Source organism: Monodelphis domestica, chromosome X (assembly GCF_027887165.1).
Source record: "Monodelphis domestica isolate mMonDom1 chromosome X, mMonDom1.pri, whole genome shotgun sequence".
NCBI classification, from domain to species: Eukaryota; Metazoa; Chordata; class Mammalia; order Didelphimorphia; family Didelphidae; genus Monodelphis; species Monodelphis domestica.
The window spans coordinates 34,258,419-34,274,633 of record NC_077235.1 but is presented as its reverse complement, the minus strand read 5'-3'; positions in this window follow the sequence as shown (position 1 = coordinate 34,274,633).

The window sequence follows — 16,215 nt, the reverse complement described above, 5'->3', positions numbered from 1 at the left end:
AGTAATATTTTATTGCCTTTCTCCCCAATTAAACATCAGGATTATTGAAATAGCAATTTAATTGTTTTCTTTACTGATAAAATCTTTCAAAATAATCTTTCTAAGGTTTAGGTCTGACCATTAAATGCCCCCCCCCCATCAAAAATTTTCAGTGGCTCCCTATTACCTATGCATAACAATAACAAGCATTTACATAGCACCTACTATGTGCCAGGCACTGTGCTAAGTGCTTTATAATGATCTCACTTGATCCTCACAAAAACTTTGGCATGTAGGTGCTATTATTATACCATTTTTCAGATGAGGAAGCTGAGGCAAGTACTGAGGGTAAGTGACTTGCTCTGGATCATGTAGCTAGCAAGTGTCTGAGGCCAGATTTGAATGTGATCTTCCTGACTCAAGGCCTGTGCTCTAGCCACTATGCTACCTTAACTTCCCAGTTAAGATACCATTTTGCCTGGCCTTTCAAGTTTTCCTCAATCTGGTTCCAGTTTACCTTTCCAGTTTTCTTTTACATTACTCCTTTGCACACACGGTTGCAGTTTAACTTTTATTGGTATGACCCTGAGTAAGTCAATTTACTTCCTCTGTGCTTCAATTTCCTCCTCTCTAAAAGGAAAGGATTGAACTAAATGACCTCCAAGGCTCCTTTGGTGGTCCCTAAGATTCCTTGTATGATTCTATGAGCTGGAATAAAAACTATTCTGTAACCTCAGCTTGTCAGCAGCAGCCTCTCTCATTCTCTCTAGCTGAAGTATATGCTTCCCATCTTCCCATCTCTCCAGAATCCTTAGCTCAGTGCAGCTGCCACCTCCTCTGGAAAGCCTCTCATTGACTGCCTCCTTAAATTTTCCTGGAGCATGCTATCTGGATCTCTCCTTTGGCCCCATCTCTGTCTCTCTCTGTCTCTCTCTCTCTCACACCCCTTTGCATTATGGCTCATCTCTGTGTATGTACACAGAGTTTGTGTGTGTATTGCATCTTCTCCTCCCTCTTGAGGGCACGAAGTGTGCCCTATTTATTTTTGTAGCTCCAGCACCTAGAAAAGGGTCTTGTTACAGAGGAAGCACCTACTAAATGTTTGGCAAACTTAAGGAAGTAATCTAAGTGTACCTGGCTGGAAAATTCTCTTATTTGGAGCCCCTCATTAGCTGCCAGAGCTGGATAAATGAGATGTTATTATATAGCACTTTCGGGTGATATACAGTATCTGAATTTCCATCAGCCCTCTATCTTTTTAATGCTTGATTTAAAGGCTCTTAAATAGGCACCCATTTGTTTATTTGACAATTTGTGATTGAAATTAAATTATGTTGTTTTCCTTTGCTTTTTAGAGCCACTAACTTTAGCTGATGCAGGTAGAAACCAGTTTTTAATGAATGCTGCATTGAAAATCCAGTTCAATATAAGGAGGCTATTTCCATATCCCAGATAGTCCTTATATAAACACTGCTTTGCTAATGTGGAGACAGTAAATTCGTTGAGCAAGGAAGGCAGTACAGGCAGTCCCCAAGAGTACCTTTCTCCATCCTCGTATCTGGCACTGTGGAAGTCTAAGAACTTGGGGGGCTCCAAAGTGTCCAGATTTGCCTCCTTTACCACTCTGTGTGCATTTGCCACTTAGTAAATGTTTGTTGGCTGATGAGCTGATTTATATACCTCCTATTTTCTTTCTTCTTCTTTTCTTTTTTTCTAAAAACTTTTAAACCTAAAATCTTTAGTAATCTTCTATTTCAGACAGGCAGTAACATCCTAATTAAGGGGTGCTTCCTTCCATAATTCTGTGGAAATATACCTAAATGGATTTTTCCTTTTTGCCACTTTCCCTGTATCTTCAGAAGCACAAGAGAACCCTGGCTCTCAAAAAAGATGAAAGGTGGAGGTTTTGTGAATAGAGTGAAGTTAGATGGCTTCTAAAGGGCCTTTCCACCTCTACTATTATGAACCCCTCTCGCTTTCCCCTTTCTATCCCTTCACAATGCTGATCAGCCTTGAGAAGGCAAGGTATTGGAAGTTACTGGTTTTAGAGCTCGAAGGGATGTTGGAGAGGGACTTACTGCCTGGCGGTAGATTGGACCAGAGGACCTTCAGCCCTTTCCAACTAAGATTCTTGTAAGATGGAACAATGAAATCTGAATATTTTCTTTTTCCATATAGTCAGTTTTCTTGTGGCAGAGAAGATTCATGGTGGTATTAGGGGCTCAGTTTAATGTTTCTCCATGCTTATGTTCTTCAGCTCTGTGACTTCTTACCTGGGTGACTTTGGAGAATTTTTGCAGCTTCTCTGGGCCTCATTTTCCTCATCTGTAAGATGAAGGCATTGAACTAGATGCCTTCTAAGATCCTTTTCAATCAGATTGCTTTCATTCTCATTCCTAGCTGAGACAATCAATACTTGGGGTGTGGAAAGGAAATTTTAATTGGGAGTAGAGGTAGATGATGTTGGAGTGTGGGGCACTTTGAGAGAGAGGAGCAGGTCTCAGCAAAGTGCTAAACTGAAATCTTTTTTTTTTTAATTTTGGAGGCAATTGGTGCTCCTTTTTATTAATAGATGCATCTGTTCAGGCCATCTGAATAGCTAGCAGGCCAGGTTTGCTGAATAGAGGGTATCTAGTTTATTTAACTGTGAATTGATTGACTGTAGAGGTTTAATCGATACTTTACATAATTAGCATAAAATTGGCTCTCTGCAGACAACTACTATGACAAATGAAGTTCATAGATCATTAAAACCAGAAGAGACCTTGGAGAGGTTATCTAGCCCATTTTGCATAAAAAGGATCACTGAGGTGTGGTGAGATGAGGCCCATGATTGTGATATCAAGTGCCTACTATGTGCCAGGCCCTGTGCAAAGCACTGAAGCATATAAAAGGCTAGTTAGTAGAATAGCTTACACTGGAACCCATTTTTTTTTTGCCTCTTAGTCTACTGGACTTAGGTTCATAAGTAAGGGATGGAAAGCATCAAGGAAATGATAGAGGCAGAGTACTTGAAGGCAGGCTTAGAAATATGGGATATAAACACTCAAGCAAAGAAAATGGAGGAAAGTCCCTTTCTTCTACCAGATCAGCACTTTCTATCATTCAAATAAGGAAGTGGAGGCTCCAAAAGTTGAAATGATTTGTCCAAGGTCATATCTCTTGTTAATAGAAGAGGCTGCCTACAGCCCAGAACTCCTGACTTTTTCTCCTAAGCCACACTGCTTCTCCTTCCATTGCAACTGTATTTGGTAGGACTTTTAATGTTATCTGGCATGTTTTTCAAAGCATCCTAAGAGACGTGAAGAATAAAAAACTATTCCTGCCTCTCATGGATTGTAAGAAATCCCTTCTGGATTGAGTGGTCGGCCTTGCAGTGACTGTAGAGATGGCCTCAAGAATGATTGTAGGTATGGCCTCACCTGTGATTGTAGGTACCTCAGCTGAGCTGGAGGGTGACAAGGTAGTTCAAAGATTATCAGGGTCTCACAACCTTGGAGCCCTTTCTTCATTCACACTCAGCTGAGGAAGAAAATACATTCATGCTTCTCAGGCCCCATAAGCCCTCTATCATAAAGTATCTTCTGCATCTGAGGCCTTTGAAAAATAGCTCACATTTCTATAGCACTGAGGCTCACATAGTGTCTTCCTTTTGACAACACTAAGAGGTAGGGGGTGCAATTTGCACATGATGCTATTGGGTCTCAGAGAATGGCGGTGACTTGACCAATGGCACACAGTAAATCAGGGAGATATGATTTGAATCCAGGCCTTCTGATTCTATACTTAGTTTTTTTACCTCCCTACTTCATTCTGCTACTCATTCCCCACACACCTGCCCTCTAGTTCCAATTGTCAAAAGCCTAGGATCTTTAGTCAATTTATTTAAATGCCCCAGCTTCTCCCTGCTCTCACCCTATCTCACCTTTTTCCTTTAAAGGATGATGGTATGCTCTGAGTTCGGGCCAGATGCCCTCTGCCAAAAAGAAACTCGTTTTATAACAGCATCTCCCTCCCTCAATCAATCACATTTTCCAAACCTGCCAGATTTCATTAATATTTGGCATTGTACAAGTATCAAAACGAGTGTCATTTATATAATCCATTGCTGTTTACCAAGCACTTTCTGCACACCAACCCGACATGGGAGCTAAATGAGTTTACCATGAAAATATATGCTTGCTTGTTTGTTTTGTTACTTTGCAATGACCCTTCTGAACAAGTATCTGGAGTTTATTGAATCCCAGCCTAATGGAAGCTTCAACAAAGAAAGCTTTTAAGCAATTATACAGCAGTGGTTTGTAAACAGATCATAGAATCATAGAACTTTTGAGCTGGAAGTGAAGTTAGAGCCCATCAAGGCCTACTCTTTCACTGTACAGAGGAAGCAAGAGAGGCTGGAGGGAGGGAGGAAACCTAAGGTTAGTTAGGAGCAGAATAAGGATTGGAACTCAGGTGCCAGCCATGGTATTGAGACTTTCATAATGACTGTGTCATCCTTGTGTATGTGTACATAGTTATGTGTATGTATATAGATGTATATTTTCCCCCCACAAAGCTACTGATAATTTAAAGTAAGGTTTAGCTAAGTATTAACAAAGGATAGTCTATAGAAATGAGTATTAGCCTATTTCCTAGATGCTCTCCTATTCCTGTTATAGGGGTTCAGAAATCAAGGCATAAAATCCTAGCATCTCAAAGGTACAAGAAAACAGTAACACTTTTGCCTCTACCTCCTCCAACAAAACCCCCATCGAATGATCATCCAGACTTCCCTTGAAGGCCTCCAGTGAGAGAGAAACCCATATCATTTCTTGTTGTTAGAAAGCTTTTGCATTATAACAAAGTTAAATTGGACAAACAAATTTGTTCTGCCCTCTGGGGCCAAATAGAAGAGCCTAAATTTTCTTTCACATGGCAGCCTTTCAAATATGGCTTTCATGGCCGCTCTGAGGCTAAATATCACTAGTACCTTCATCCAGAATTCATATGGTAGAGCCTCTGATCTCATTTATATCCTGGTCACCCTTAACTGGACAAACTCCAGCTTGTCCACATCCTTCCTAAAATGGAACATCTACACTTGAATGCCAAATTCCAGTTGTACTGTGCCTCTCAGGCCATGACTACAGAACTAGCTTGCTTTGGATTCTGTGCCTTTGTTAACACCTTTGAAGACCCCATTGGCTTTTTTGCTTGCTATGGAGAACTGTCTGCTCACATTGAGTCTGTTTTTTCCTGCCAGCCTTCCATACCCTCGTAGGTCTGTCTGGAGCCACATTTTCATTCCTTAACTATAATCATTCCAACTAGAAGTTAAATAAAGAGCTCAACATGTTGCCACACGGGCTTCTCTCACGTTTATTTAGAAACCTAGGTGACAGGTCAAATTAATAACAAGAAAAATGTAGGCAGCATATGGCACTAGAAAGATCACTGGATTTGGCATCAGAAGACCTAGGTTAAAATCCAAACTTTTCTACTCACTACCCATGGGCCCTTGGGCAGTTTAACACATGTTTATTAAGCAACAACTATGTGTAAATACATTGTGCACTAGGGAGGGTTATTTTTTGGCCTAACTATGATTTTACCAGTTTTGGAAACTGAAGAAATTCCCTCTTCCATTGCAAATCTGAACCTTCTTTGTAGTCTGGAACTTTAGGATCCCCAGGGGCACCAAGAGATTAAGTGACTTTGCCAAAGTCCCACAACCAGTACATGTCAGATGGAAGACTTTAACCCTGGTCATCCTAGCTCAGAGGCTGACCCTCTCACCACTATTCCATGCTGTTCCCTGGGCAGATACAGAGTTGAAATAAATTTAATTGCCCTTCAGGAGCTTACAGCATAATAAGGAAGTAAGAGACAAACACAGATATTTATAATATACACAATGCTACATGATAAGTTCTATAGAGAGGTGCACACCAAAGCCCTGTGTAAAGTTGTAGAGGGAATGGTTTTACTTAATGGGTGAATCACAAAAGGTGACATGGAGGAAGTATAATAAGCATTGAGTTTTAAAGAATAGGTTCATCTTCTCTGAGTACAGATTGTCACACTTTCACTGTATTTTTCTAGCTTTTTTTTAAACAAGGCTAATATGGAGAGATATTTTGCATGACTTCACATGGATAACTGATATCATATTGCTTGCATTCTCAATGAGTGAGAGAGAGAGAATCTGGAACTCAAAATTTCTTAAAAAATGTGAATCTGACCACTCAGTGGCAAATTCTGAGACTGCAGCAGCTCCAGTGTAGTAGCATATGCCATCCCTCATAAAAGAGGAACCATCAGTAAATAAGATCAGATCTGGATTGTCTAAGGGAGTGTCCAAGAGATTATCTTGAATACTAAATATAAATATAGAATACTAAAAGAATAAGTATAGAATACTAAAAATAAATAATTTTTTGAGGGGGGAAAAGCTAGAGAATGGGTTCACCAAGAGCAAAAGACAAGTCATTTCACCTCTCTGGCATTGGTTCCTCTTTTGTAAAATGAGTGGGTTGGAATTGGGAGATCTCTAAGGTTCTTTCCATCTCTAAACCTTAGGAACTTATTCCAACTGGCCTGGCAAAGATTTCTGGTAGCTAACTTTGTTGTTCTTTGTGTTCAATTCTGGATTAGAGGGAATAAAAGAGAACAGAGACAAGAAGAAATGAGCCATTGTACATTTAAAGGGAATATTTGATATTTACCTTAAAACTTGCTTAAGAATAATTTACTCAGCGTCTATAGACATTAATTCATTACATATAAGATGGGGTGTACAGAATATTCAGGGAGCACTATACCCTCTGGTATGAGACCTTTCTGAAGCTTTTTTAGGACTGTTAATCCATCTTTTGTGTCTGCCTTTCACATAATTCTCACCTTTGGTTCTAAGAAGCTATGTAGCTTGTGCAGTGGCCATACCCTGTAAAACTGTCCCAGTAGATGTATAAAACCAGGTTGAGGGTAACTATGGACCTTAGACTCTTTGGTGAATTTGATAGGGATGTCTACTCCAAGCATGTGAAGACTTTCCATGGCAGAATGGGTGGATGAGAATAATTTGTTCCAAAAGCCACAAAGGCAGTAGAAGCTGATGCTGTGAAGCACTTGGAACTTAGATATCAAAGATGTTATGTTTATCCACCGCATCCTGGGCCATTACCATTTGTCCTGATTTTTGGCTTGCCACTGGACTTGTATGACTCTTGGAGAGATAGTGAGGCCTACAACTCCTGTGCTACTCTGCCTCACCATATGATGTTATTGGCCCTCTTCAAAAACAAAGAACTAATCACAACAAGTATGTCATTCATCAGTCTTCCTTGGTCTATCTAGCTTTGGAGGAAAATCTATCATAAAACAGCTTTCATTTCGACAGTGCTTTAAGGTCCTCAGAGCAACCATGGAAGGTAGGTAGTATCTACTCTCTTTTTCTTGATGGGGAAACCAGTTAAGAAGGCTGAGACTTTGCTGGTATCATGCACTTATGTGGGATATCAGTTTAGAGCTTCTTGACTCCTAGTCCAACACTCTATCCACTATGACACACTGCTTCTTGAGCCCTTTGGCAATGTATGATTTGGCCTTCTTATTTATATTTATTTTAAGAGTTGTATGAATATCTTTTATTTTTCCATCACCTACTTTTCCCTATATATCTCTCACCATGCCCACAACCATACATTATAACAAAAACTAAAAAGAAAAAAAATTGTACAACAAAACTAATCAATACATTAACTAAGCCTACCATTCTGTGTGGTGTTCCACACCCGTTATCTCCCATTTTTGCAGAGAATGCAGAGAGGTCCATTAAAAAAAAAAACCCTCACCTTCTGTCTTAGAATCAATACTTTGTATTGGTTCTAAGACAGAAGAGCGGTAAGAGTGAGACAATGGGGGTGAAGTGACTTGCCCAGGGTCATACAGCTGGGAAGTGTCTGAGTTCAGATTTGAACCCAGGACCTCCTGTCTCTGGGCCTGACTCAGCTATCCCAAGAGGTCCATTTTCAATCCCATCTTTGGACCAACTTTGGTCATTGTAACTCCATAGTATTCAGATTGGGCTTTGTTGTCGCTATTCCTCCCAGTTTGTGTTGTCGTAGTCACATACATTGCTTTCCTGGTTCTGTTTATTTCACCTTGCATTTGTTTGCTCAAGTCTTCCCATGCTCCTTCAGTAGCCATGTTAAAAAATGTACTCCTCATATTTCTCAAAACAGTAATATTTTGTTCCACAGATGTAGCATAACTTCTTTAACCCTTTTGAGGCTGCTAGATGATGTGATAACCATTGGACATGGAGTATGTGACCCTGTGTAAGTCAGTTAACCTCTTTTTACCTCAGTTTTCTCAACTGTAAAATAGGTAAAATAACAGCACCTACCGCCTAGAATTGCTGTGAGGAACACTTGAGATAAGTGTTTACCGCAGGGCCTGCTGTGTAGTAGGCACTTTATGAATGGTTATATTTGCATCTTCTTACCTTTCCTTTCTCAGTCAATGGCATCAGTTTTGTTTCCAGTTTTTGGTTACTACAAAAATTGTCCTCATAAATATTTCGGAGATGGGACTTTCCTTGGCTCCTCGACCTCCTTGGGGCATACACCACACAATGCGATCTTTAGGTTGGAAATTTTAGTCACTTTCTTAAAATAAATCCTTTAAAAATTAATTTCTATTTTTAAAAATTCTGAATTTAAAACACCAAAAAGAAACCATATTTCCATAAACACAGCAGGATACAAAAAGAGCATTATATATATGAAATCATGAATCTCCATTTCATACCACTTGCTTTAAAAAAAGTATGTAATAAATTCCACACATTACTTACAAAACTGCCCTGCTTGTCTGGTTTCCTTCTGAACTTCCTTCTGTTCTCTTCTGTGCATTTCTAAAAATGTTTCAATGGCCCTCTTTTTTTGGCATCACTATTGCTTACCTCCCCCTCTCCTCACAGCCCTACCTCCCAATTAAAAAACCCAGAGAAAGAAAAAGAAAACCCTTGTAATGAATTAGCACAGTTAAGCAAAACAAACCCACACAGTGGCCCATGTTCAAGAATGTACCTCTCTTTCTGCCCCTTATGTCTATAACCTTTCTGTCAAGAAGTGGGTTACATATTTCATCACAGGTACTCTGGAGACCTGATCAATCATTATATTGATTAAAGCTCTTAAACCTTTCTGTGTTTTTTCCCCTTTACAATGTCCTTGTATAAATTGTTCTCCTTGTTTTGCCCACTTCACTCTGTCTTAGTCTGTTCTATTCAGAATTTTTTGAAATCATCTCTTTTGTAATTTCTAATAGCACAGTAATGTTCCATGATATTCATATACCACACATTTTTCAGGTATTCCTCTAGTTTTTTCTAATTCCCCATTTTGAAAAAACAGATTTTTATTGTTATCTTTTGTTTTAAATATAGTCTAGATCTCTTTACATATTTCTCTTCCTGATTCTCCCAGTCATCCCATACAATAAAGAATTTTAATTTTAAATAAGAAGCAAAAGGAAAAAGAGAAAATAATTTAGTAAAACCTATTAACACAATGAAAAGATCTTCTCTCATATGCATTGTTCTACATCCTTGGTCCCTGACCTCTACAAGGAGTAAAGAAGAAAAAACTTCTCTTATTTTTGTTCTTTGCAACTTCACAATTTTTGTTTTTGATTATTTTGTGTTGAAGTTATTATGTAGATTTTTCTTCATTTACTTCACTTTGCATCACTTTATCTGAACCTTACCACGTTTCTCTGTATTCATTGTTTGTCGTGACACAGCAATACTCCATTACATTCATGTAAAATAATTTGTTTCTCACAGTTCCCCCAACGATAGGCATTGACTTTGCTTCTACTTCTTACTACCATAAAATGTGCTGCTATAAATATTTTATAATAATATAATAATAAATAAATAAATATGAGGATTTTCTCTTTGTCAGTGACTTCCTTGGGCTATATCATGCCTAACAGTGAAATGTCTGTGTCAAAGGGAATAGCCATTTTAGTTACTCTATTTGCATAATTCCAAATTCTTATTATAATTAATAATTAAATTTCCATAATGCTTGGACTAATTCATAGCTACCCCAACAGGATATTAGTATGCCTGTTTTTCTGCAGTCTCTGCAACATTGATTATTGCCATCTTTTATTGTTTTTGTTGATTTGCTGGGGGGGAAATGGAACCTCAGAGTTGTTTTGACTTGTGTTCTTATTATTAGTAATTTGTAGCATTTTTATGGTTGCAATAATTTTTTTATCTTTAAAAATAAATTTTGTTGCTCTTTCTTGTTTTCCCTCTACTGTTTCACCTTCTTTTTTTTTAATTTTCTCTTCTAGAGAGCCATTTTTAAAATGTAAAATTTAATTTTCATTGTCATGCAAAACACACTTCCATATTGATCACTGTTGTAAGAACACACCAAAACCCCAAAATAAAACCATAAATACATTGATGTTAAAGATGACTCAAACAGTTCTTTCTCTGGAGATAGCATTCCCCATCATGCCTTTCAGGATGATCCCAGATTTTTGCATTGCTAAGAGTAGCAAGTCTTTCATAGTTGATCATTGTGAAGTATTGCTGTTAGTGTGTACAATGTTCTCTGGGTTCTGCTTATCTCACTCTGCATCAGTTCCTGCAGATCTTTCCAGTTTTTCCTGAAATCATCCTGTTTATCATTTCTTACAGCACAACAGTATTCCATCACCAACACATACCACAATTTGTTCAGCCATTCCCTAATTGATGGACATTCCCTCAATTTCCAATTTCTTGCTATTATAAAAAAGAGCTGCTATAATATTTTTATACAAGTATGTCCTTTCCCCCATTTTATTAGGGAGCCATTTTTAAAAGATAGAGTGAAAACGAATGGGGAAAACCCCCCCACTAATAACCACAGTCAAAAAAGACCAATTATATATATAATCTACTTTTGCAACAGAAGGGAGGTAACTTCCTGTAGCTTTATGCTGTAATTTTATGGCATTCACTTTTTTTTAAACCCTTACCTCCCATCTTGGAATCAATATTGTGTATTGATTCCAAGGCAGAAGAGTGGTAAGGGGTAGACAATGGGGGTCAAGTGACTTGCCCAGGGTCACACAGCTGGTAACTGTCTGAGGTCAGATTTGAACCTAGGACCTCCCATCTCTAGGTCTAGCTCTCAACCCACTGAATACCCAGCTGCCCCCAGCATTCACTTTTAATTATCTTTGCCATTGTTCTATTTCCACGGTCACAGTTATTATCTATGTTGTTGTCCTTGCTCTGTATCATTTTGTATCAGTCTCCGTCTTTCTTTGTAGTCATCAGTTCATATAACCCAATTATCTGCTATTATATTGCTACACCACAATGTATTATTTAGGAGTTCCTCAGTCAATGGACAAAAACTTTTATTTCTATCCCTTTGTTACTATTTAAAGTCTTTTTATATGTAATTTGGAACATAAGATATTTTCTTTTTGTCATTGACCTCCTTGGGTACTTGACCAGCTGCAGTAATTTTAAGATCTATTTGTTCATATCCTTTGACTACTTATCTCTTGAGGAATAGTTTTTGATTTTCCATAATTGTGTTAGTTTCCTATAAAGCTTGGATAGCAGAAACCTTATTATAGTTATTCTGTGTCCCTTCTTATTCTACTTGTGTAAAAAATGTTCAATTTCATATTATTGAAATTATCTATATTATCTTCTGTGATCACTCTTCTGCCTTATTAAGTTCAGAATTTACCCCCAGTCAGAGCTGCTAAAAGTATCTAATATGATTCTTTTCTTATTTATAGTTTGATCCTTAATAGTCAAGTCACGTATTCATTTTGAGCTTTTTGTGGTATATGACATAAGATGCTGGTCTGAATCTAATTTCTGCCAATTTGCTTTCCAGTTTACTGCAATTGTTGTCAAGCAGGGCACTCTTGCACAGATAATTTATTTTCTCCCATTTCTGAAAGACTGTTACTGAATTCAATTGTTTATTTCTTCCTTTTGTAGTCTACTCCACTGACCTACTTTTCTATTTCTTAATCAGTACTAAATAATTTTGATGATTTCTGCTTTAGAATATAATTTGAAGTATGGAAATGATGACTTTCCTTCATTCTTATTCCCCTCCCCCCATTATTTCCTTTAAGATTATAGATCTTATATTCTTCCAGATAAATTTTGTTGTTATTTAATCTAGCTCCATTATGTATCCTGTTGTTTGTTTACTCATTTAGCATTAAATCTACAAACTAATTGGGTAATATTGACGTTTATATTGGCATGACCCAACCATGAGCACTGAATCTCTCTAGTTATTTAAATCATTAAAAAAAAAAACCTCACCTTCTATCTTAGAATCAATACTGTGTATTGGTTTCAAGAAAGAAGAGTGGTAAGGGCTAGGCAATGAGGGTTAAGTGACTTTCCCAGAGTCACGCAGCCTGGAAGTGTCTGAGGCCAGATTTGAACCTTGGACCCCCCACCTCTAGGCCTGGCTTTCAATCCACTGAGCCACCCACCTGCCCCCTATTTAATTCATTCTTAAAAATATAAAGAAGTGTTTTATAAACATATTTATATAGCCTCTGAGTGTCCCATGGTTGATTGACACCAAAATATTTTATGTATTTTGTAGTTATTATAAATAAAATTTTCATTCCTGTTATGTCTTCTAGGCTTATCTCATTGCTATATAAAAATACTATTGATTTTCATGAGTTTACTTAAATCTTGCTTCTTTAGAAAGTGTTTTATTTTTTATTTTAAAATATTTTTCCATATTTACATGATTTATTTTCTTCCCCCCCCTTCCCTCCCCCCTCCCAGAGCCAACAAGCAATTCCACTGGGTTATACAAATCTCATCACTTGATACCTATTTCCATATTATTCATTTTTGTTATAGAGCGATCTTTTAAAGCCTAAACCCTAAATCACATACTCATATATACATGTGATAAGTGATGTCATATGTTTTGCTTTTGCATTTCAACTCCCATAGTTCTTTCTCTTAATGTGGGTAGCATTCTTATCTCATTTGATCCTTGCAACAACTTTGTGAAATATGTGTTATTATGCCCAATTTATATTTGAGGAAACCGAGGCAAACAAAGGTTAAGTGACTTGCCCAGGATCACCCAGCTAGTAAGTGTCTGAGGATGGATTTGAAGTCAGATCTTCATGATTCTTGGTCCAGCACTCTCTCCACTGTAATACCAACTGCCTCAGCCTTGAGTCCATACCATATGAGGATCAGTTGAAGGAATTGGGTACCTTTAAAATGCCCAGGGGAATATTGTTCTCATCTTAAGTCCTTGAAAGTCTGCTGTGTGGAAGAGGGATCATAAGATCATAGATTTAGAGCTGGAAGGGACCTCAGAGGCCACCTAGCCCAAACCCTTCATTTTACAATTGAGGACACTGTGGCCCACTTTTTCATCTTGGTTCCAGAAGGTAGAACTAAGACCAGGGTGTGGTGGAAGTTACAAAGAGGCAAATTTAGGCCCAATGTCAGGAAAATCTTCCTATGAATTAGAGATGTCCAAAAATAAATGGTTCAATTGGAAAGATTGTGAGTTATTTCTCTCATTGGAGATTTTGACACCAAGGTTGGATGACCCTTTGTAGAGATTCTCTTGGATATGGGTTGGATTGGATGGCCCTGAAGTTCCAACTTTATAATTCTGTGAAGTTTTACAAAATGATTTCCTCACAACTCTGAGATTTAAGTAGTACCAGGATTATTATTCCAATTTTGCACATAGGAAATTGAGGCTCAGAGAAGTTCCCCAAGGTCACATGGAGTGGCAGAGATGGACATAAACCCTGATCTCCTGATCCAAGCTCCTTTCTTTGTCCAGTACCTCAGCTTCCACTCACAATGGTCCTATCTGAATGTCAGATCATTTTCCAGATGATCATTACCTTCTGGCAGATTAAATGACACATCATATTCAAAGCTACTTTTTGCACTCCTATTCTGACATCATCCTAGGCATTTCTAGTTATTTGAGGACAAAGATTGTGCCCAGGTGTCTAAATGCCTCTGATGTTTGTTGTAGATACTCCTTATCTGGATCATTTGATTTTGTAGTATGGAAGTATTTCAACATAACACAAGGGGGCTCTCTTAGTAAAGAATGATTATATAGAAAATTGTAGCTCATTAGAGCTGGAAGGACACTTGGAGATCATCTAGTTCAATCCCTTCATTTTTCAGAGGAGGAAACCAAGGTCCAGAGAAGTGATGGACTTGCCCAAGGCCACACCACCAGTTTAGCAGCAAAACCGGGACCAGAACCGAGGTCTCAAGGCTCCAAGCTTACTTCATTGTTTCACTGCCATTAGTATATCTTATGCTTTTTTGGGGGGGAGGTGTAATGTAGACCCTTGAGATAAGTTGGTAGTTATTTTATTTTGCTTATTTGCAAGACTAATAAAGAGGAAAGAAAATTATGTCAACTAAAATTATTCTCTAATGACTGCTGTTAATTGATAGGAAGCTTAGGATCATAGTAACAAGCTCACCAAATCTTTGGGTCATCTATAAATTGAAGAGACTCCCTTATTACCTCCATTACCAAGATACTATATACCTCATAGAATGGTTGTGAGGAATACAGTTTGTAAAGTGCTATAGAAAAGTGAACTATTATTATAATCTCAATCTCAGAATCTCAGCATTGGAAGAGAACTCAGATTCTAACTTGTACCTGAACAGATATCCTTCTTCATATAAGATCCTTTGCAATTGGACATTGAAACATAGCTTGAAGGCTAAGAAGTAGTAGGATTCAATAAAACAGTGTTCCTTAAATCCCCAAACATAAATTACATAAGAACAAGTTCCCTATTTAATAAGAATTTCTGGGAAAATTGTAAAGAAATTTGGCAGAAATTAGGTTTAGACCAACATCTTATACCACATTCCATAATAATTCCCAAATAGATATTTGACCTGAATACGTGAGTTTATCCCATCTATACTCAAAGTTATGATTACCATCTGTGTATTCTCCTCCATCTTGATTTTTTAAATCCTGCCCTTTCTCCTTTCATTCTTTCCCTCCACACCAGTGTTTTGCTTTTAATCATTCCCCTCTTCCCCCTCCCTTATATTACTCCCCTTCTCACCACCTCCTTTCTTATTCCCCTCCTAACTTCTCTATAGGCTCTTTTAATCACCTCCCCACTTCTCCCTCCCTTATATTACTCCCCTACCCACCATTCTCTTTCTTATTCTCATTCTACTTCTCTGTAGGGTATGATAGGATTCTATACCCCAATGAGCCTGGATGTTCTTCTCTCTCTGAGCCAATTCCAATGAAAGTAAAGTTTAAGCATTATCTGTCACCACCTTCATCCTACTTTACACTCTAATAGTAGTGCCCCCTTACCACATACCTCTTTATGTGATATAACTTACCCCATTTTACTTTCTCTCTTTACATTTCTCTTAGTACAATTCTCTTTTCACCACAGATTAAAAAATATATATCTTCCTAAACCGTATACTACCAACACACTCTGTCTATTTATATTTCTTCTAACTGCTATGATAATGATAATTTTAAGAGTTATAGATATCTTTCCATATAGAAATATAAACAATCTGATATTATTGAAGCCCTTAAGTTTTTTCTCTTATTAACCTTTTTTTTATGATTCTCTTGAATTTTGGATTTTGAAATCAAATTTTCTGTTTAAGTCCTGTCTTTTCTTCAGGAATGCTTGAAATCTTCTATTTTACTAAAAGACCATACTTTCTCCAGAAAGAATATAGTTAGTTTTGATGGGTAGGTGATTCTTGGTTGTAAACCCTTGCCCTCCAGAATATCATATTCTAAGCCTTCCAGTCCTTCTTTGTGGAAGCTGCCAGATCCTCTGCAATTCTGACTGGGGCTCCGTGATATTTGAATTGTTTCTTTCTGGCTACTTGCTGTATTTTCTCCTTGGCCTGGGAGCTCTTGAATTTGGCTATAACAATCCTGGGAATTGTTATTTGTGGGGATTTATTGTAGGAAGTGATCTGTGGATTCTTTCAATTTCTATTTTTACCCTCTTGTTCAATAATATCAGGGAAGTTTTCTTGAACAATTTCTTGTAATATGATGTCTATGTTTTTTTTTTAATCATGATTTTTAGGTAGTCCTATAATTTCTAAATTGTCTCTCCTGGCTCTATTTTCCCTGTTAGTTGTTTTTTCAATGAAATATTTCCCATTTTCTT